At 39.4% G+C, this 23,365-nt stretch overlaps 1 protein-coding gene and 1 long non-coding RNA gene across 4 annotated transcripts in view; one reads left to right on the forward strand and one right to left on the reverse strand.

Annotated features, from left to right (window-relative positions):
- Positions 1 to 11,670, reverse strand: part of LHFPL2 (LHFPL tetraspan subfamily member 2) — a 118,525-nt gene extending 106,855 nt beyond the window's left edge. Inside the window, exons 1-2 of one of the 3 annotated variants that reach the window (XM_085042981.1) lie at positions 11,540 to 11,598; positions 10,540 to 10,624 (exon numbers count right to left, since the gene is read on the reverse strand). The gene's annotated coding sequence lies outside the window, so the exon portion shown is untranslated. Of the gene's footprint in view, positions 1 to 10,539; positions 10,625 to 11,539 lie in introns of all 3 variants that reach the window. The other 2 variants (XM_085042978.1, XM_085042982.1) reach the window with 2 other exon arrangements.
- On the forward strand, positions 10,569 to 13,199 carry LOC146424909 (uncharacterized). Its single transcript, XR_014846940.1, has 2 exons — positions 10,569 to 10,818; positions 12,002 to 13,199. It is a non-coding gene; the product is annotated as an uncharacterized LOC146424909 (long non-coding RNA).
- Positions 13,200 to 23,365: the final 10,166 nt, after the last annotated feature.

The raw sequence follows: 23,365 nt of genomic DNA on the forward strand, positions 1-23,365 counted from the left end.
TATCCAAAGACAATAGAATGTTCCCTGTCCTGAGCAAGGAAGCTCACAAGGGGCCACTGGGGGTGAGAGATCTGCAGGTTCTGCCAGGAGGAGCCCAGATTTTGGAGTTTTCTGTTGAGCCCTGGCATCCACCCTTGCACTGTCACTTGGACCTTCTGCCTTCTCCTCTCTACATGACTACACTGCCCCACACACAGGACTCTTCTAGACATCTCTGCATTTTAAGCCAGTGCTTAGTTGTTAGTATTTAATGTAATGGGGTTTTTTTGTTATTACAAATTACAGTTCCTTTAGAAAAAACAAATGTTTGACCATACCTGCTTCCTCTCTAAATAAGAAGATACATAGCCTTGTTCTGAGCTTCTGAGGCTGTGCAGAACACCACAGCAAACAAACTTTAAAACCAAAACCCTGCTCTCTAAAAAAGAAACTTTGTATTTCTGAGAATTTGACTGAGGGGAGACACGAAATGGTCCAAGTCAGTCCACAAAAATTAAGTAGCAGATAATTTTGTTTCCCCCCAGCCTGCAAACCACCTCACCATACACTGGGACTGTAATTGCTCATTCCTCAGTTATCAGACCAACATCTTCCTCATATGAGCCATAACATCTGAAGACCTTCAGAGACAATGTGGAATATATTACACATTTGCACATATACTCCTCTCTTCAGCTGATAAATGATGCCTCAGGCCAGACAGACACAAGCCTGATGTACTGGATTTTAATTAACCACTGCTTCTAAATAGCATTTCACATTATCAGAAACAGAAGAACACAAGAGAATGATAGCACTCATTTTGATCAGTCTTTCTTTGTTCAGTCCTTCCAGTAAAGGAAGAGACATTTGTTTTCCAAATTATTTGGTTTCTTTGAAGCAAATCTGAACTCTTCATCCTCACTGGGGAAAAAAAAATTTCAACAAATATCTGAAGTCAATATACAATCAGTCGTGATACCAACCTAGAGACAATGGGGTTTTTTGTTGTTTGTTTGGTTTTGTTGCTTGGTTTTTTGTGCTTTTTTTCAGCATAACTCAATAGCAAAAGGCTAAATGGAGAAAAACCATTAAAAAGATTGGGTGTTTTTTACTGTTTTCACAGATCAAATCTAAAGCATAAGCCTCTTGGATACATTCCCTGAATCTCTGGCAAAGAAACTTGCAGTATTCAACTAAAATACAGTTAGATATCTAAAGAGTAGCTTCATGTTACACTGGTACACTTCTAAGTATAATCAGTTAAACACACAGCTGAATCTTCTCCTGTCCATACAGGAGAGATGTTTTAGTCCAACAGAAGAGCTGGAAACTTTACTGCCTAAACAGAATAGTTTCCTTTATCAATTCCAAAATAGCCAGCTGTGATGCTGTTGACTGTGACTAATTGAATTTGGCACAGCTTTAATAATCCTTCAGAGAAGAGAAACCTATTTGCTATATGCAAATGAATCATAAATTCAAAGTATTTGCAGGTATCAAATGGTGATATTTGAACAGAAGAATCCTTCTAGGGTTACCTACAGTCAATTCTTACAGTAGTCAGAAAACAACTTTGCTGTAGTAACATTAATTAATGTTCACTCAGTGAGTAGAGATCAAAGTAGTTACTATATACAAACATCCCACCAATAGCAAAACAGCACTCACAGTTATTTACAACAAATTTTAACAGTCTCATCTACACAAACCCAAATGTTGCCTTTCTTTCCTCTCCTCCAAAGCCACACACTTCAAATAAAGCCCACTCTGGTGTGTGAAGCAAACTAAACAGAGCTTAAGCATGATCAATTTACTCCAACAGCACGCGTAGTTAAAGACTACAGAGGCTCAGGAAGGAACTTCCTAATACCTGCATGATCCTTGCCTCTAATCCAGACTCCACTGCAGCAGCACAGGATAAACCTGGGAACTCAACCACCAGTAACACAGAACAGCCTAATACACTGAAGTGTGTTAAACACATTAATACATGACAGAAAAGTAAAGAAGGCATGTGCAGCACATGGCTGTGTCTTCATTAATGCCAGACTACCATTGCTATATTACCATTTCGTATGACCACCATGCAACACAAATTTATGCCCAAGCAAGTACAGACGCCAGAACATTTCTGTCAAGTTTGCCTGAGTGCAGGATGCTGCATTCATGCTGACTCCACACCAGTTGAAAAATTACAAATATCTGTGTGGGCATTGACAGAGTCACAGATAGATGAACAATATCTGACAGAGCAGAAAACCTACTAGTATAAGGTTAACATTAAAACTGGGGATGAAGTTACATTTACATGAGACATTTGCATCATGTGGTTATGGGTTTTGGATCAGCTGATGAGTGTCCTAAAGATGCACCACTGAATCAACACTCTAAATTTAGCCAGTTAAATCAGTGGCTGTAGGGTAAAGAGTAACACAGCATCCTGCTCCCTCTATACTGCTCTGTCCCCTTCAGAGACCTAAATGCTTTCAGTCTTTTCTCAAACTCTGCAGGCAATCTCATGTAGCTTGTGTTCATGTAAGCAGTTAAAATGTATCAACAGTAGAAGGGAGATGGGCAGAGAAACAAAAAACTTTCATACTAAATACAATTTCACACACGCGTAGGAGAAAATAAATCAGAAAAACCAAGTTAGGATTACAGACATAGCTGCTTAGATTGCCTAAATGAGACAATATGCATTATCTCATCTGGCAGTTTAGCATGACTGAAATGAAACATAATTTGCAGTTGACGCCAACTGGCAGGAGACAAATGTTCATGGTAATCTTTGTGTTTTATTAAGAAAGTACTTCTGTCTTAAATTATATGGAAAATGGATCGGAGGCTTTTGGTCTAAAAAGTACAAGAGTTGCAGAGGCTACCCTGAGCTGCTAACTCACAGAAAAATGTGTCTTGAGTTTTTACAATTTAAAAGGACAAATCTAAAATTATGCCAGGTCAAATCTTCTATCCAGTACCTCTGTCTCCAAGAGCAGCCAAAAGCAGATGTCTGGGGAAGAGCATAAGAATAGTGTAATCGTTTAGTCATACTTTCCCCAAATGCACTTGTCTCCAATGATTTGCAGCTCAGGGACTTTTAAAGCCAGAGGTCATGCTTATGTTGTTAATAATCCCTTACAGACGCTTTTTTCCATTAATTTTGTCCAGTTTCACTTTGAATTGGTATAAATTTTCAGTATCCACGACATTCTGTGGAGTTACACGACTTAATATATGTGCACAACAAAACTCCTCTTCTTGCTATTCCAAACCCAACACCTGCTAGTTTCATTTTCATGCTCATTAGTCCTTGTACTGGGAGAGAAAATGAACACATTATCCCTAAGCCCCTCACCACGCCGTTCATGTTTTTATAAAAGTATCATCTCATCCCCAGTTGTCTCTTCTCCTCACCAATTTAACCATTGAAAAAGAGTCACAGTGCTGAAAAGATTCTCATCGTGTCAGTACATATGAAGAGGATCCCATTCTGTTTTATTCTGTATCATTAAAGCCTCAAGGCAAGTACATTCTTAACTGGACAAACAAAATAGATGTGAAGTAATCAAAGGCAACCCAAAGAAAAGCAACAAAAGTAACTGGTGTAAAAAACCCAGCACCTTTGAGGTGAGAAACAGGAGGCTATGATAGTTAATAAAACACAATATACAAAAAATAAATACTTGTTTTGTCCTAGACAGATGAAGGATAAGCACTTGTGGTATTAAATTATGACAGGAAAGGTGTGAATTGGATAAGATAAAAAGAAAATTCTCACATCATGATGTAAGGGAGACCACTGAGTTCCTTAGAACAAGTCACAGATGACAGACATGGATGATCCTAATCTGAGGCAGAAAAATAGGGTAGATGACTTCATAAGGACTCTTCTAGTCCTCTCTTTGTATGATCTTCTTGAGATATAAGGCAGAATCTCTTCTTTTCAGTGATTTAACAACAAAATAAAAAAGGGGAGATTAAAGGGACCTATAGGGTTGATTACCCTGGAAAAAAAGAAGTCACAACCCAACCCACAAATAAACTATTTATTTAGACCCTTTCCTTGCCCAACTCCAAGGAGCCTGTGGAAAGAATGGGGGACCAGCAGGCAAGAGCTGGAGACATTTTGCTGAAAATGTGGACTTCTCTGACCTTGTCGGGACATTCTTCAAATCTGGTTGGGAAGCAGAGGTATACCATGCAGAGCACAGTGCATGTGTGTATGTGAGACACTCCTGATACACCCTTAAAGCAACAGGTTGTTTATCTATGGTGCAATGCATACAATGAGCAACAGAAAAATAAACTGTTGATATAGGCTGGTCAAGCACAAAAAATTAGAATATTCCTAAAGCTCTGTTTCACACTGGACTTTCACTCTTCCACATTAACATGTACCGTTCTTGTACTAACCAAGCTCAAGAAAGGTTCGATATTTCTGTGCTCCATATTCAGCTGCGATAAAAGGCAAGCTCTAATTCAAGCTGTCAGGGCTGTCATGGAATGTGGTCTGGGCCACTTAGATGTAAAGATTGGTCGAAGGTAATTGCACTGATTTTACGCAGTCATGATCATGACTAATGATTGAATAAACATGTATGCACAACACAAACCTCATGCACATTTCTGCAAACTGGATACCTCTGCTAAATGATCTACCATCTCAGCAGAGCAATCAGCTGGGCAGTCTGTGGAATATCTTACACGCCAGCTGTCATGTACTATGTCTATTAGCAGCTTTAAAAGCCCTTAAAACAGAGAAAAATGAGACCTTTGTTAACTCCTCAAAGGTAAACCATACTAGAGCAAAAGTAGCCTGAGAAAAATCAATGCAGAGAGAGAGAGTGAACACATGTAAGAATGCATGAAACTTTTATTATTATGCCAAATTTGTCCCACCATTTATGTTGAACTGAAAACAATTTTCTAAGAACACAGAAGCACATCCACAAATATGACTGAATATAAAATTAAAATATATACTGCTATTTCCAACATGCAGAATAAAAAGATATATTGCCATATTTAAATTAGAACTTACATTTAAAATTTTCTTGTAAACTTTAAATTACTCAGACCTGCCTGTGCTGAATGACATTCAAGTTTTATCAGGTGTCTATTCTGAAACAGAGTTACAATTGCGCATTTGTCATGATGACCATGTGTACCTACTGGCTTATTTTCGGAAATGAGTTTCATAGAAGGCTGCAAGAACTAGAGTATTTGCAAGAGGTATCCTCTAATATTTCTATTTCAAGCACAATCAGTACTAAACAGTTGTACAGAAAGATGCTGCCATTCTTTGCACAGGAAGAACTCTGTCAAGAAATTCTGTACAAGTATTGCTTTAGTTGTCATGACCATCACTTACTGACTCTCCCTCACTGGGATGCAGGAGAGAATCAGGAGAGGTAAAAACGATAAAACTCATGGGTTAGATACATGCACCATAATAGGTAAAGCAAAAGCCATGAATGCAAGCAAAGCAAAACAAGGAATTCAATGAGTGCTACACATGAGCAGGCCAGAGTTCATCCATGGCCAGTAGAGCAGGGCTCCACCACAGGTAACAGTGACTTGGGAAAACAAACACCATCACTGCAATTGCTCCCTACCCTTCTTCTTCCTTCCCCAGCTTTATTGCAGAGCACAATGCTACTTGGTGTGGAATATCCCAGTTGTGGTCAGCTATCCTGGCTTCAAATTCTTGCGCACCTCCAGTCTACTTGGTATCAGAGCATGAGAAGCTGCAAAGGCCTTGACTTGGTATGACTACTGCTCAGCAAGAATGGAAAACATCAGTGTGTTATCAACATTAGTCTCATACTAAACTCAAAACACAGCACTAAACTAGCTACTATGAAGGAAAATAATTCAGCCGAAACCAGAACATCAGTAGACTCCTAATATGTGACAGAGTGTATGTACTTTCACCTGCAGCACCTTCTCTTCTACAGGTACTTTAACTGCAGGAACAGTAACTATATTTACAGCACCGTATATATATAACTTATTAAACATTTAAAAAAAAAATCCACCACCCCTTTTTAAGAAAGTATTTTTGGTTCAGCCTTCCCTCCACAAACTTACTATTTGCAGATGTATCAAAGCAATACACATATACTAAAGGACAAAACAAGACTACATAACCATTAAAGTAACGCTTCTCTCAAATGTATCAACCAACATATAAAATTGGTACATTATCACCACCACACACACTTTAGTGATGAGGTCAGGCTTTGACAAAGTTCCATGAAATGTCCGAAAAACCTGTTTACAGTGATCCCAGACACAAGATTTGCAAGCTGCAATTCACTGACCTATGTAAACTGATTTGGCTTTCAGATAATCTCCCAGTGAATACCATTGCAAAATTTATAAACACAGATGGCACCAACTGGCACCCTATCTGCAATCTCAGCAGAAGATCAAATAAATACAGAGACTGAATTTATCTTCCCACATTATAGGTGATTCTTTCCAACAGGTTTAAGGGATTATGCCTTAAAACTGGACCAAGAAAGTCCTGTCACAGCTACCCAAAGTCTCAACCACCCTGAGAAGTCACACTGCTCAAATGAAGCTGATTTTAAAACTCTATGTCTTTTAACGAAGTAATGTAACATTCAGTTCAGACCAGGCTCTAGTTATAACTGCTACAACTACCATGTTGACCATTTCTTTAGCAGTAAACTCACAGGATTTTCTCCTAAAGCACCATTACAGAAAAACCTACTTGAGATCAAAAGGAATTCTACAAAATGAAAAGGCTGACAACCTACAGTCAAACTTTAAGGTAAGTATCAGTTGTACTATTCAAGCATTGTATATTATTTTATCTACAAAACTTACTGTTATTAATCTGGAACAGAATGACAGCATTAATACTTACTGAATGTGAATTGTCAGAAATTATGTGCAAGAAGACATACAACATACATATACAATGTCAGATGTCAGCAAGCATGAAGATCACTTAGTGAACTCTAAAGCCAATTTTTTGTCATTAAAATCCAAGACATATTCACTAGTAAGATTTTAGATACCATGTGGAACACATTAGTCCAACAATACTTTCACAGTCTTTAAGATAATAGGATAGCATTAAGACAAAGAGATCTGAAATAGAGCAGTGACACCAATGACAAAGGAGACTGTACAGCTGCTTCAGCATATTGCTTCATTGATTGTTTTTGAGCACTAGAAGCTGTTAAAGGTGAAAATGGAATGATCTGAAAATCAGCTAAAATAAGCCTTCCTTGTGTATCTGGATTCATTTATTATAGTACTATCACTGGCTGCAACACAAAGTGATGCTTTCTCCAAGACATTTTTCCCTCTCTTCATAGTATTTCATTCTCATGGTTTATCATTTAGTTCCTGTGTTTTCACCATGGGCTTCAGAGGAACTCTTAAAGAAATCCCAGCCAACAACATCTAAACCAAAATACGTAAGAAATGTTTTAGGGAACAAATTGCTGCAGCATTCTTCTCATGCAGCAACGTCTTAAACCTTCTGGATTCTCCTTTGAAGAGCCCACATCTAACTTAACTATACAGCTCCAAGCTGAAAAAGACAGTATGATTATGAAAACCAGAAGACAATGAAAACTGGAGAAACTAATCTTTAGCAATAGACCATGCTTTTGGGGGGTTTTGTTTGGTTTTTTTTAATTACATCAGTGAATCGGAAATTGGATCCTATTGATTATGTGAACAGCACAACAGTCCCTAAATATGTTTTGCTGTGATTTATTTATGCTCAGTCGTGGATACTGTAACTGCCCAACTGCTATATATATCGCCATAGTTCAGAATTTCAGATACATTCCTGATCCACTCATAGATCAGGTACATTTGCAGTCATCTGTTTGCCATTGCAGCAAATTCATAATTTAATTACTTTTCCTGCATGCATTTAGTTTTCTTCAGAATTACCTTCCATAAAAATATCTTTTAGGAAAATACTTCTAGGAAAATAGATTGCTCTCTGATTAAATGATGATGAAATACTTATCCATGGTTAATGTCTGACCTCCTAGAGTTGTAAGGTAAACAAAGGCAAATAAAAAAGAAATTAAGACCTCAGATCTGCATTATTTTCCAAAATGCATCACCTACTGTGTGTATAATGTGAAAATATCACTTTACTTACAAGTCAGTAAAATAATAGAGCTTGTTTAGACAGGTTTCACAGTATCTGATCACACCTCCTGAGCAATTTTAAAAGGTATAACAATACTATTTTTTTAATCTGGGCTTAACAAATGCCCTGAACTCAGCTTAATTCCAGTTTGTCTTTATGCGGGACAGTAATTTTGGAAGAATACATCCTGTTAGTTCCACCTTCCCAGGGCAGATTTTTGGAACCACAACTCAGGAGAATCCTGTCAATTTTCAAGAAAGCTGGAAAGCAGAAGGGAGAAATAATCTAAGCAAAAGTCTTTGGTATTATTTTAACAGACTTGTCAACTACAATCACATCAGCAATTGTCTTCGCATCAAAAAAGGGCTCTGAGAGCCAGTAACACCTTCCAGCCACTGCCACCTCTAACCATGCTCCTAAATGAGTTCAAAATGCTGACACCCCAGAATGATTTATCCTCTAGGCAGAAAGCAAAGAAATGGGAACTCTTTTGAGGGAAGGGAGGCACTGAAAACACAGAGGAAAGCAGCAAAAGGGAAGACACAGAAAGCCCTTGTTCACAGGGACGGAATGGGGACATAAAAAAGCTTCTCTTATTGCCACCAGCAGTTCATAAGCTGAGCACTGCTCTCCTCCTCACAGGCTGGATGGTGTGAAGGGTCAGCCAACAAGAGGAGCTGTGTGTGCTTGTGCCTGTGCATGAACACATGTGTGTGCGTGGGAGGTGAGGACAGTTGGGGACAGCAGAGCAGCCATCCTCACTCTCCCACTTCAAGATTTAACAAACAGCTCTGAGGAATAGCTTCATCAGGGGCTATTCCTACATGGACAGACTCTTTCCTTTTTGTCTTGTAATGAGCTGGGTTTAAGATGCTGAGGGTAAAATTCCTATAAACTGCTTTTTTGCCTGTAGTGGACAACCAGAAACTTTACATTAGCTAGGAGCTGCCATCCTGTGTTCAAAACTTCCCCTTGTCGCAACCACCATTTCTCTTTTATTGAGGAGCCCTCCAATGGGTACTGAATGTCTAACAGAGGAGAAATTTCTGGAAACACAAATTTTTATGAATAACAATTCTGTTCTTCAAAACTTTCAGGGAAATAATGAATCCTCCTTTTCATGTAATTATTATCAAAACAGCAATATCTACACCATGTGCAAAATAAAACACTGAATTTCTTCCCTGCTTGCCAACTATACAGTCACCTGCAGCTCAGTCAGGTTCTGCTGACACAGTAATATGTAGCACCTTAATAAGTCATTGTCCTACTGTACTACAGAACACCACAAGCAATTTTCACAGCTACAAGCTAGAACACGAGAAAGGATCATGGCAATTATTGGCTTCCTTTCAGTCTTTGCCAGCAGTGCTTCTGATCCTAACTTACCAGCCCAGCACAATCAAGAGCGACTTAGAAAATGTGGAGGAAGTATGCTTTGATTAAATATGTAACAAAAGTAACTGTAACATTCTTTACACAGCAATGCTGCATCCATTCCCAGTGATTTACAGTCATAAAAGAAAATGACACACTACTACTACTTGCCTGACATGTGGGTACATCATCATGCAAACATTTCCCAGAATGCTTAATAAAAACAGATGATTAACTAAAAAAAAAAAAAAGATAAAGTGGGCAATTTCCTACACACTGATTAAACCTACTCCATGACTCAGAGTGCAAAATACTGTGACGAAAGCAGCAGTGTGATTAAAGCTGGAGTGGCTGCAACTAGCATTTGTAATGAAAAAATGAGGAATGGTCCCATGAAACTGTGCCTGAGATAAAACCCTCTCATTAACAACTGCCTTAACAGTCTGCCTACATCCTGATCTAACAATGCATGAACATGGATAAAATACTCAAAAGGGTCTCAGAGATTAATTTGGATTGTATTTTTGCAGTATGTTTTATTTAGAAAAATAAAATGTGATGTCACTGACATTTCCTAATTAGCCACTTTTTGTGCACAGCATAAATTTAGGCCTCTGTGAGTTACAGGACCAGAAGGTTTCTGTGGCCACAGCATACCCATGGAAACAAGAGGGCCTCTTGCAGGTATAAGCTTGAGCAGCCAGAGTCCACTGCAGGACTGGGACTGAGCAGACATCTTCATAAAGGGATCTGAAGTGGTGCCTAAGAATGTTTCCCCAAGAAAGCCAAACCTTGTAATTAACATATACAATATTTTCTTCTGGATGAGGTCAGCTGGAGCTTTGCAATTGTGCTCATTTATTCCTACTAATACATTTCTCATTAGGATGCACAAACTCGCAGGGTCTCGTCTCCTTCGTTCTGGCTTGGTGTAAGCTCACTATGATGGTGCAACTCTCCTGCTCTGCCACCAGGTACTGAGAGCATGTGCACTTGTCTGGACACAGCACTGCCAGCCCATGCTGTTTTACCTGATGTTGCTCCAGCGCACCCACAACTTCTGAACTGTGGGATCCAATCTCAGCGGTGTGTTACTGAGTGCCTTTGAAGTGATGCCTAAACTACCAAAAAACGTGCACCAGTAACCTGGGTCACTTACTTCCTGCTCTTCCCTGAAGGGCTCTAAAACTCAAAATACTCGCTCTCTCTCACACACTCTCTCTCTCTCACACACACACCCCTTCCTCAAAAACTGGCTCCAGAAACACGAGGGGAAAGGAAGAGCTCGTCGGAGATGTGAAGGCACCAAGGTGAGCTTTGAACCCTCGCTCCCCGAGGCAGCTCGCGGAGAGCCGAGACTCTCCCGCCCTCCCGTCCCCCCGGAGAGGCCGCAGGTGCCCCGGCCGGGGGCAGCCCGGCTCCCGCTCCCCCCGCTGCCGTCCCGCACGAATCCGACCGGGGCCCCCCAAAAGGCAGTGTCCCCGCCGGCCCCGCCCCGCTCCCGAGGGCGCGGAGGGAGCGCGGCAGCCCCGCCGCCCTGCGGTGCCAGACGTGTGCGCGGAGCGCGGCCAGGCGCCGCGGGACCCCCGCCCGCTGCCCGGAGAGAGCCGCGTCCCGCCGGGAGCGCTGCTCGGCAGGACGGCCGCGCGGGAGGGAGGAAGGGGAGCGGGGAAGGAGGGAGCGAGGGAAGGAGGCAGCCCGGCGGCTCCGGGCGCCCCGCCGGGTCGCGCCCTGAGTCCCCGCCGCACTCCCCGCGGGGAAGTCTCCCGGGTGCCCTCCCGCCCCACCGCTGCCTCGGCGGTCTCCGGGCGGCTCTCGCCGGCGCCACAGCCCCGTCCCTGCCGCCACCTCCTCGCCGTGCCCCGTCCAGCCGCGGCTGTTCCCCGGCCCGTCCTACGGCTGCAGCCCTGGCCCGGGGTGGAGCAGCAGCCCGGCCGCCGCTCGGGCAATGAATGGAAGCGCAGCCAGCGCTCCCCGTCCTCCCTCCCGTCCTCCCAGCCCCGCACAACTTCAGCGGGGCCGCCGCCTCACCTCTGCCGGGCAGAGGCGGCTCCTCCGCGCTGGGGCTCCGCTCTCGCCGCCGCCTCCGGCCCGCGCCCCGCCGGGCTCGCCCTCCTCCGCTCCCGCCGCGACCATGCACCGAGGGAGGAGGAATGGGATCCCGACAGGGCCGACCCGGCCGCCCCCAGCCGGAGGGAGGGAGTCGCGGCGAGGGGCGGGGAGGGACGGGACGCGGCCGCCCTGCCCTGCCCAGGACCGGCCCCCTCACACTGACGTCCCCCGCTCCCACACCGCCGGCCGCGGGGAAGCGCCCGCAGCGGGGCCGGGCGGCAGCCGGGGCAGGGCACGGGGGCAGGCGGCCGTGGGAGGGCTGGTGTGCCCCGGTCACTGTCACGGCTCGGGAGAGAAGCTCTGCAAACAGCCCAAATAACCGCTGCCCCGCCGTCCTGGCGTTTGAGTAACCAAGAGTTCTCCATCTGCCCCCTCCGACAGACACGGCTGAGAACGCGCTGCGCTGCACGACTGGCCGTGGCAGGCCCGGTATTGCCCACTGTATTTCGCATCGCAGTCTCCCCCACCGGACCTAGCCTTGGTGAACGCACTGGATAAGAGAGCAGGAATGCTAAATAGCAACTCCTTCTGTCTCCAAAATTTCCTCTTGGTGTAGACCTTCGGAAATACAATTTACATTGCACGAAAATGTCTAAAAAATTGCCTACAATGTTTCTGTTTTCGAAATTCCCCCCCCCGCCCCGAATAAATAATTTCCCACCGATCTCCTTTTAAAATCATATTTAACACTCTTCCAGTTTCAAACCAACACTCTGATGACCCAGGCTTTTCCAGAACTTTGGCGTTTTTAAAGTATCTTAAAATGTCCAATACGTGTCTATGAGCAGTGACAGCCATTTAAAGCATCTGCCGAGAAAATTAAGGTTTAGGCTTGGACATGTCTCTGCATGCCTCTGCTATCCCCCACTGTTGCACCCTGGTGTAACACACTGATCGTTTTAAGTGTGTGACAGGTGTCTAACTTCATACAGCTCATCTCAGCGTCAGCTTCACTTGGCTAGATTGGAGCTGGCTGTTGCAATAGATAAAACCAGCTGCTAAGTGGGTCAATAAAATAAATCACTCTGGGTATCTCAGAGACATAAATGAAGTGCTACACCAGTGCAAAACTTGATTTGCTGTAGCTAAAGCCAACCTGGGAAAAAGTAAGGAGTTCGCTTTTCTCTGCTGTCAGAACAATATCTTTCATGAACACTGTATTTACCTGAAGCTATGGCTTTGGACTGAGTTATCCTTCTACTGTCATGGTACAGAGGAATCAGTACAGGCAGATCCTGCTGACTGCTTGGGACTCCAAAGTCTTCAACTGTGCAAGAGCACATTCTATCTGACTGGACCCAGTTGCTGGATCTGTGCTTTTTAAATTGGTGTCTGCTGCTCAGAAAATCAAAAGTCAGCAAATGTTTTCACAAGTACATAGGTTGAGGAAGAAAAAACAAATACAAAACTCCAAGAATTATGTTCCTATGTCAGAAACATTAGAAACATATGCAACTATCTACACTTACTGAAAACAGAGCATATGCTTTCATGTCTGATTATTGTCCAAACTTGTATCCTTACATTACTTTTCCTCTTTCTGGACACGTCATCAAATAAAACATTATAAAGAAAGTTTTATTAGAGACATTTTTGTGTGTTCCCATTAGAGAGTCTGAAAATTCATTTTCTACAAAATAAGGGTGTCTTTGTAAATCTGAACTCTCTGTGACCTCTGAGAGCAGCTACTTTAACATACAATAGGAGACAACTCAATAGGTCTGTCCAAAAATAAACATCTCTTTAAAGAATATTTTAACCCCAGAGACTTCACACAAATAGCGCACTAACAACATTCTTCAATAACACAAAATTAACACAGCAGTCATAATAATTTTCCAAAGGCTATGAGGCCTTCTGCATTCCAGTTTTGGAGTGCACTTTGAGCTAGTCTCCACCATACATAGGTCTGCTACTTTTGGATCAGTATTTTCTGAAATGGATAAATGCTCCATGCTGTTTCAAAAAGACAGAACCATGAGACTACATCAATAATGTGGAACCAAAAAGTATAAAATCTACATTGCAAATATGCATGTTGCAAATGTAGGTTTTCTTACTGAACGTCTATTAACTTTTTAAAAGATAAAGCGAAATGTTAATTGATTTAATAAAGCTTACCTAGAGGAAAAGGACATAATTATTAAAAAATTCCTACTGTGTTCATTTATGAAGTCAGCTTTTGAACATAGACACCTATGTGCATCCAAATCACAGATAAGTCTCACAGCAATTAACAAATTGGATAAAGAATGATGTTGTGATGGTTGCTGAAGTAGTGGATCCAGTGGAAGCAGCAGTCTTTTCTTCCTCCTCCATTAATTGTCTTAAATTTTGCTATTTAAAAATACACAGTAGAACAATCACACAGTCCTGCTATCAGTGGTAATGTGCAGGCTTTATGCAGCCATTGCATAAAGTAATTACTAATGGGAACAATGGCACCTAATAATAAGAAAATGATAACCAATGGAACAATATGATAAAGTCTTTAAGGAACTCATTACAGACTCACAGTATTGCATATAATACAAAGGGTAGCCATGGCTTAGAACATGATAATTTGTGCTAAGAGATAGTCTCACCCCTTGGATCCTGTCTGATCCACAGCACATATTTTTACAGGTACTTTTTACCATACTAGCCTGGATGCAGAAATGTATGTGGCAAGAGCTCAGTTCATCAGGTTGTGGGGCTGAATGGGTCTGCAACTTAAAAAACAGCCATGAACAGGCTGTTTTCACAAGGAGGTAGGAAGCAGCATGCTGAAATCCCCTGATGCAGTCTGAAGGCCAAGGATTGTGACCCGGTCAGATTTAAGCATAGCATATAATTTTCTTAATTTGAACACTTCTTTATTCGGAATTGGTGTGAGGAACTTGGTATTTCCTTCTATCGAAGTAGTGAAGTTTCAATGCTAACTGGTTACTATATTGGCTTTGATGTGCAGCTCTAAATTTTTTTTTTTTTTTTTTGCTTCTCTGAAGACCAACTTCACAAACAAATAACTCATCACCAGAACTTAGCACATATGCATTATCCAAACAGGAAACAGAGACGTCAAACACTTTGTATTAAGTAATATATGAGATTAAAAAGATGATATAATGTTTTTTCCTCTTGCTCATAGGTCTTCCCAAGTATTAACTTCATAGGCACTAATTTGTTTAGACAGTTTTCCTCCCTAAACATTGGTTTACTATAACCCCAGATAGTAATACCTGACCTCATTTTGATTGATCGATTTAAATTCTCCACAGGCTGTTAGAATGAAGGATTATTTTACCCTGAAATTTCCTGAAGTTCACCTGAACAAATACAGCCTTGGATGTGGCCCAGAAAAAATTCTCTGAAGGTTGTAAGAATAGAATATAGACAGGGCAGACAAAACAGGATAGCAGAAAGTACAACCAAAGAGACTACGACATCCAAATAACTAGCAAATAACATACAGGTTGGAAAGAAGAACAGACACTATTTGGCTCAAAATGAAGTTCTCACTTAGCCTGTGAATAGTCACTGGAAAATATTCAAAATATTGGAGAAGATAAAAAAAAATCTATATAGAGCTTACAAAAAGCTGAAAATGAACTGACTAAACAGCAAATCAATCACAACTTTCTAAGCTTCAGATATATTCATACTAGATTTGTTTCCTCACTGCATTTATTTTTCTATTGATTTTTGTTGTTGGTATTTTGGTTTTATTTTTGAAGTGCCTGCTGTTCCAAAATCCTCTCACTGTGGAGGAATGGAATAAATTGTAATATTCTATTCAAATGAATGATCTGCTTACAGAAACACAGAAGGAAAATTTTTTTGGGAGTAAAATAATGTTAAAGAAAATGCTACATTTGGAATTTGTCCCAAGAACTCCAATGAAGATGGAAAAAGAGGAGTTAAGGAGGCAAAAGATGGTGGGGAAATATATAAAAGGGACGACTCAGCTCTGGAAAAGTGAGAGGAAATTGAGTTGGGATTTGGGTGTTATTTTATTGTGGGTTTTTTGTTCTTCTACCCTAAAGAAAAGTAAGATGTAAACCATCAGCTGAAATAAATCTTAAAGAGAATGTGTCTTTCTCAAGTAACACTTGTTATTGTTTGCAGCTTCAGAAAATCCAGTTTCTGTAAGCACTTAGTTATGACATTTAATTTTTCAGTAGTTCATTGCTCTAGTGTCAACCAGCATATGATGTTACAGAAAAGAATTTGATCTCTCTACTGTATAGCCAGTGATAGTAGGGATAAAAAAAAAAAAAACCAAAAAAACAAAAGAGGAAGATATTTGAAGAATGGGGAAACCCATCTGTTCATACTGAACATTTCAGGAGCAAATAAGAAATGAGAAGAGTGTGTGGTTAAGCTGAAAAGGTCATTCAAATGAGCACCTTATGTTGTAGATAATAAAAAAAGGTGCAAGAGCATCCACAGTGGATAACAGCAATACTGTACTGAATTGACAGATTTCAGAGGAAAGGAATTTTATAGCTCAGACCAAAAATAAAGTTTACGTGAGGATTGTAGCTATGGATAAAGAAAAGTTACTATTGTGAAGTTGTTACGTACAGAATCAACATACAGTATCTAGACTCATCTGCATGTGATGGCCTAGGGAATGATCAGTGCCGAGCAGCAGAAAGCATGGAGATGTCTAGAGAGAGAAAGGAAACGGGAGGAAGGTTTGGAAGAAAAAACTGGGAGCTGTCTTAAACCACACCGAATTTGAATTGATTAACTAATTTCAATATATCTATAGACATATCTTGAGATTTTCATCTCTACAGGAAAGAGTTGAGGGTGACTCAGGAAAGTTAATTTAATAACCTATTTAGATACAGAGAATAAGTGAACGGGACAGAGGACAGACCGCTTAAGTTTCCATGGGAAAGCAATGAAGAAAGCACTCTTCCAGACATACAGACCAATGCAAGGCAGCAGCAGGCATTCATCAAAATAAAAACAAATTGAAAAAATAAGGTCAGTTAAAACAGTGTCTCAGAGTCTGAGACCTTTAAAATGAAAGCAACATGAGAAGAGACAAAAGCCTGTGGTGGGTGTCAAGAGATATCTGTTGACCCTGGCTGAGTATTCTGAGGTCTCACATTCCAGCTCTGAACCAAGCTTGGTGTTTTGGGGACACTAATTGTTAAACTAATTTGGGACTCCGCCAGCATGGTACAACAGAAGAATCTACCACTGTATTTTAAGAAGGCTGTAATTGAATGCAGACACTCAGACTCACTGAAGGGATCCAGATTTATCACTGTGTCTAATCAGTATTTTTGAAACACATATTATTGCAACTAGTTTGTAAAAAAAAAGCTGTCTAGCCAAATAAATGCTGCCTGACACAGCAACAATAACAGCTGTTTTATCTCCTTTCCCATAATTTGGTGCTCTAGGACAGAGAATATTTTAAAGTGCGCTTTGATGCAGTAATTAATGGGAATTTAAATTAACAGCGTCTTTTCTACTGAACAAACCAAGACATCCATTAGGTATAAATAATTTAAGAAGCTGGGTTTTAAATATGGTATTCACCTACTGAAATTCCCACATTAATACCCAGCTATGCTAATCTGTTTCTCTTCTAATGTCCTAAGGACTGCTAAGAGAAAACATGCATTCAAACAACAGAGCAGGCTACTATGCATAAAATATTTGAAATTACTCCATCAATTCATATATGCACTTGAAAAAAAGCAACTCGGATACCTTCTTCACCTGCTGGCTTATTTATCCACAAATGAGGCATTTTCTAGGATTTTTTCCAAAACAACCTACAGTTCTACTGGCTGTGTTACAAATTATAAAAGGAAATGGCCTAGTGCTATTTCTAGGAGTTACATATCTCAAAAATTTTTAACATTTCATTCATCAGTGTTAACATCATTAGAGATAAAGATTGTAACATTGCCAAAAGCCATTTAAACTTCTTCAAAGCAATCCAAAACTTGAAGAAATTGCTTAAGAACTGGGAAGATTCACCTGAACTACCTAAAGAAATTCAATGAAACAGACTTGTTACTCCATATTTCCATTACTATAGTAACTGCTTGAAACATTTTTGAAAATTAAAATGGGCATTCCTGGTAATTCTGACTTAGGAATAATTCAGCCATGATTACACTAAAGTTTCCTAGGCACCACAGCATGTCAGTGAGAATCAGCACAGTTACAGATACCCACTACTCCTGCTGGCAGTTTGTGCTGGTTTTGAGCTAATTTCTGAACATTCCCCCCATTCAAGGATAGGAAGTGGATTCCTAACATATTTTATGTTTATGTGGATGCTCAGGATTGTATGCACTGACCATGGCATTGCCAGAATGCAAAAGAAGGAACAAACAATTTGCAGATTGTTTTTTGTCCGACTCCCCTTTGTTTTGGTTTGGTTTTTGTTGGATTCCCCTTTGCTTTGCTTATACTGTAGACTATGACATTTCCACACCTTGCACTCTGATAAAACTGTCCTTACGGAAGTTGTAATTATGCCTTCCCGCCCAGGAGTTTGAATGAGCAGTCTATCCTCATCATCTTGTCAGCCATCTGTAGTACACTATTTTAGGATGTTTTTGAAATCCTTTCCCTGTCTTGTCTCATGTGGCTCTAGTTTCACTGTTTTCCTTTCCTGCTCTTATCACAGATACAGTGAAACACTTCCTACTTCTAATACGGACATTATGAAATGATCACATCCATCTCCAAAATAGATTCAATCAGCTTTCTGCTTCCAGACAGTGTAAAAGGAGGATGGAATTCTCATGGTACACTGTACTGCCTTGCATCACAATTTCAACCTCCATCCTTTTTTCTCCCTCAGACACCTTAACTTTCTGTTTTGAGGCTCATGGATCATAAAGCCAAATTGGAAACCATGCAGTCTAGCACTTTTGCCAGCACTATATATTTTGGTTTATCACGAACACTGAAAATAAATCAAAACCAAAACCATAATACAAATGGAGCTGTTCTGTGTTTACATTTAAGCTTCCTGAGAAGTAAGTCCATCTGCTTGGACCTTGCCACAAGCTATTCAAAATTTAAAAAAACCTTAACCTTTGGAGGACGTATTGTACAGCAACATCTTCATTAGGAGAATGTATTTGATTTTTTCAGAAGGTAGTTAGCACATCATATATAACTTTTAAAAATAACCTTGAGAGAGTTTTAGCTATAGAATACCTGAAATATCCATCAAATATGAATTTTAAATTATAATGTTACAAGTCAGACATACTCTCTCTCAAAAAAACCCTCCAACAGCATTAACACATCCTGTGGGGCTACATCATGTTCATGTTTATGGCCTCACAAGAGCACTAATCTGACATGTGTCAGATTAAAGGGATTCAGATGTCCTAAGCGGCCTGGGGGCACACAACTGCATGTCTCTTCCAAAGAACAAAAGACACACATGTACATACAGACAATAATTTGGGAATGATCTTTTAATGTAGAGGATCATATACAGTCTACATAACCTGGGGAAACCTGGATCTTGCTAAAAGATTTGTAAAGTAGAAAAATGCTTTTTATGGCTGAAGCATGTATTTTTGATATGGCCTGCACACTGACCGACACCAGTAGGCTTTTCTTAGTCAATTACTCATCACAATTATGCACTAACTGTTACAATGTAGCAATTTCCTTGTAATCATGCAAACTACAGAGTATTATAATGTTAACTTCCTCAGGACAAAGCCATGTGTTCTGAATTCAAGCAGAAGAAAAACAATGTAAGATGTATGAAGAGGTTTAACCATGATACTTTAAAAACTAACATTTTTGAAATCAGATTTCATTGTTCATTGCAGCATACAACACTAAACTTTAGTGAGCCTAAATATTAGATGCTTTCAAAGAACATACACTGAATAGCTTGTGAAGAGTGAGCCACTACAGGCTTAAAACCAGTAAACAAACTCACTAATTTTACCCTACTTACAAGAAAACATATAACATCAGAACTTGCTCAGAGTTCAAAAGGGAATCTATTAATAAACCCCAAATTAATGTTGGCATACTTGTAGTTGTTACAGTACCTGAAGATCTTAATGACAAAGTAATGAAATTCTTTTTTGGATAAGAATGTAAAGCCAAACAAATGCAATAAACTCTTTCTTTTTACATAACACACTGAAGTGTCTTCAGAAAGAGCATAGTACTGCATGAAGCTTCTTTGAAAATATTGTGTCTTTACATTATAAAATGGCATTTCTTTAAAGTAATAGTCTAACTTTGTATTTCAGCTTAATAATAGCTTACACATATTATTACGCCACAAAATGTTCATCTAGTGTTTTGGCTTTAAATTTAATGTAATTGAGCTTACAAGGTTTTATCAATAAAGAGTTTTGTTGACCAGAATGCTGGCTAAAACAAACTTAAAAAATAAATTTAATGCCAGAGAAAACCCTGCTGGAGGAGTCTGATATTTAGGATTTATGGTATTTCCCTGTAGGAAGAATTGCCTTTCTCCAATCATTCACTGAAATCTGAATCAATCACTTTGTTTGATACGGTGTCTCTATATCAGCTTTAAAAGAATGTAAAAATCAGCCCCAATATGAATAGATGAGACCTGTTTAGGAGCCTTTGCTGGTCTACAAGTTGAGGATTCTGGACCAAAGGCTGCTAAACTTCTTTAGGAATCCAGCCTATGCCAAAATACATATTTCTCACTAGTCTTACCTTTCCTTTAAATTAAAGACTGGCATTTTCATAACACTTCCTTTTACCTTATTGCTTACTTACCCGTTAGGTACGTATCTGGATATGTTAGCATGGGAGATCTGCTGGGATCTTTAACTCATAATTTTAATCCCTTTCTTTAAATGGGTGGATGGCTCTCATGGAGAATGATATTTCTTTTTCACAGCCCTTAAAGCTATCTGCACTGCAAATATTTCATCATCTCCCTATGAGGTATGTGAATTTCTCTTCTGTGCCATTGGTTTGTGTATGTTCAGTGATAACCCTGTCTTCTGATGAGTCAGTTGCCTTGTGTCTCTGCAAAATAATCAAATAATCTTACTCTTGCTAATGGTCAGTTCTGACTGCGGCATAAAACTTGCTTTTACAATATCCATCTTTGTTAAAGACAGATGCCTTGGATCACACACTTAGAAGCACAACAACAGCCTTTTATTTCTCAAAGATTCTCTCACACACTAAGCTACACTTCATCTTTAACTATGTTGTGTGTACATAGAAAACTTTAAATTGCATTTTTATGTTTTTCATCTCTGAAAGAATTAAATTAGCTGTTTAAGAAGTGATGAATGATCTGCATTAAAGCACAAATGAAAATAATTAGCTGAAGATAACATTAATGAAACACTGCAGTGATTAATCCTAGGAATTCATGCTTCCCTTATTTGAACAGAGAAGATGGAATGAAAACAATAGCTTAGAAACAAAGTATTTGCATTTAGATGCAGATGATACTGATATTGCAAGGACATTGCAATTATTGAGAATAATAAGGGGAAAGAAAAAAGAACTGAGAATTAAAATACCACAACTGACTAAAAGTAAACATTCTTAATGATGATAATTATAAGGCTACCTTAGAGAAGAGGAAAGATAAAGGAAGAAACTAATTACAGAGAAAATTAAGGCACACATTGACCAAGAATACTGCATAGTTATTAGAGCATGCTTTTCCTGCAGTATCAAAATATCCATAAAGAGCTGTAGTGAATAAACAAAATTGCAATTTCCAAAGGCAAAATAATAGAAATTGCTATTTCAATGTATAAGATCTTACTTAATTGTTACCTACACCTTAGAGCTTGGTATCATAGCCAAATTCATACATAATTACACAGTACATCAGTAGTAGTTCACAAAATAATACTGTGGTGGCCACCATGCAGTAATAAGCCCAGCTTACTATTCCACAGAAATTTTTAAAAGATGTAGTTCTGCTTGGTGAGCATGTTTTAACAAAATGACAAATTTCAATTAGTACTATTTCTGTTAAGATTTTTTTCTAGCCTTTTTCATGTGGTAGTCAGGGAATGGTTAAACAAGAAATTGGTGGGTACATTTGCAAAGTCACCGAATTACAAGTAAGCACAAATCATATCTTAACATCAAAATTAATTAAGTTGATGATCTTTCCTGGGAGTCACATTTGGTTACGAATTGTTGTGATTATTGACCACCTGGAGAAAATCCTAAAGAAGAAAATTGTTAAGTATAATTTAGTAAACTAAGAAGAATTACATCTTTTTTTTTCAATGGAATGATGCATCATGTTCTGTCAGGGAATTCACAGCTTGTCCAGGACACAGTACACAGTCATTCCTGATGCTGTGGGAAGAAAGGAGAGGTGCAAGATCATTTAGAAATGGTTCCATGAAGCAGTTTCTGACCAAGTTCTGACAGTGAAAATTAGGATTGAAGTCACTCTTAATATGCAGAATATATATTCTGGCCTAGAAAAAGCAAACAAAAAATGCCCAACCTTGTATGGCAAAGTGTACATTGTTTCCCGGTGACATAACAGCAGCAAAATTAATAAAACCTGAAGCTAAGAGTATATCAGGAGCTTTTTTGTGTGTCCTCTATTTACTGTGTATATGCCAGTCTTCTGGATTCACGTTTTTGGAACAGTCACCATTTCTAACAAGTTAAGATTCTTGTGGTTTTGACTATCTGATTTCAATCAAAACATCTGACTCAGAGCCAAATAATGGTATTTCTTAAAGTGGTTGTAGGCCAAATGGTCTTCAGGAAGCCCAGACAGAGTACATGCAGTTAAAACAAATAAGGAGCACCTTTTTATCTCCCATCTGTCACATTAATTAAAGAATTATAGTGGCCCTGAACCTCCATTAGTGCTATTCTAAACATAATAAGTGAATCACTCTCTCTTTAGAAAACAGCCAAAGAGGAAATAGTACTTTATTCTTCATACTTTGGTCATTAAAAAAAAAAAAAAAGTCTAGTGAATAAATATTTTGCAAGTCATGGGTCTATCAGATAATTTAAATGACAGGTAGCTTACATTTTCCTCACAAGAACAAAAATCAAGTGTTTTTTTCCCCTGTACTTGGGGAAACTATATTTATTATTGGAGAAGTGGATGGTTTTTACCAGAATTTGAACAGGTGATAACCATGGCTTGAGTCACACATCCAAAAACTGAATAAATAGAGGAGGTTACACATTCAGGCAAGTAGTGAAGCATCTGCAATGTCCTTAGCCCCAAAAATGTGTTTTCAAAATAATTATTCAGCATTTAGAACCCGTAAAAGAAAAACAAACATATTAGAAGTGTTCAGCTAAAATAACTTCTAAATAACTGAATACATAAATCCAAGACTTGGGGTGACATGGTTGTACAGTAAGCTGAACTACATTCAGCATCTTTAAATTGCTTTATTTTTCTCATAATATTAAAACTAAAAACCATTAATTTTAACAATGACTTTAAAATTCAGTGTCACTGATTATAATTCACTATGCTAGTAATTTTATTTTAACTATATAATTAGGATTTCCTGCTGTTTTTTCCCCCCTGATTACAGTCTTTCTTTGTTTAAATACAGCAGGCATTTATGTCTCTAACATCTTCCAGAGCTGCACTAAAAAACTCCACACCAGAGACAGCAAAGAATGCATAAGTGAATGACCCGTAGACTCATAAGTCAATGGAGAAAGTTGGTATCACCCTCAACAACAGCACATTCTGTCAACTCATCTGAAGCTGCCAATATCATCAAGTTTACGACA

This window comes from Lichenostomus cassidix, chromosome Z, assembly GCF_008360975.1.
Source record: "Lichenostomus cassidix isolate B80296 chromosome Z, HeHo_3.0, whole genome shotgun sequence".
NCBI lineage: Eukaryota > Metazoa > Chordata > Aves > Passeriformes > Meliphagidae > Lichenostomus > Lichenostomus cassidix.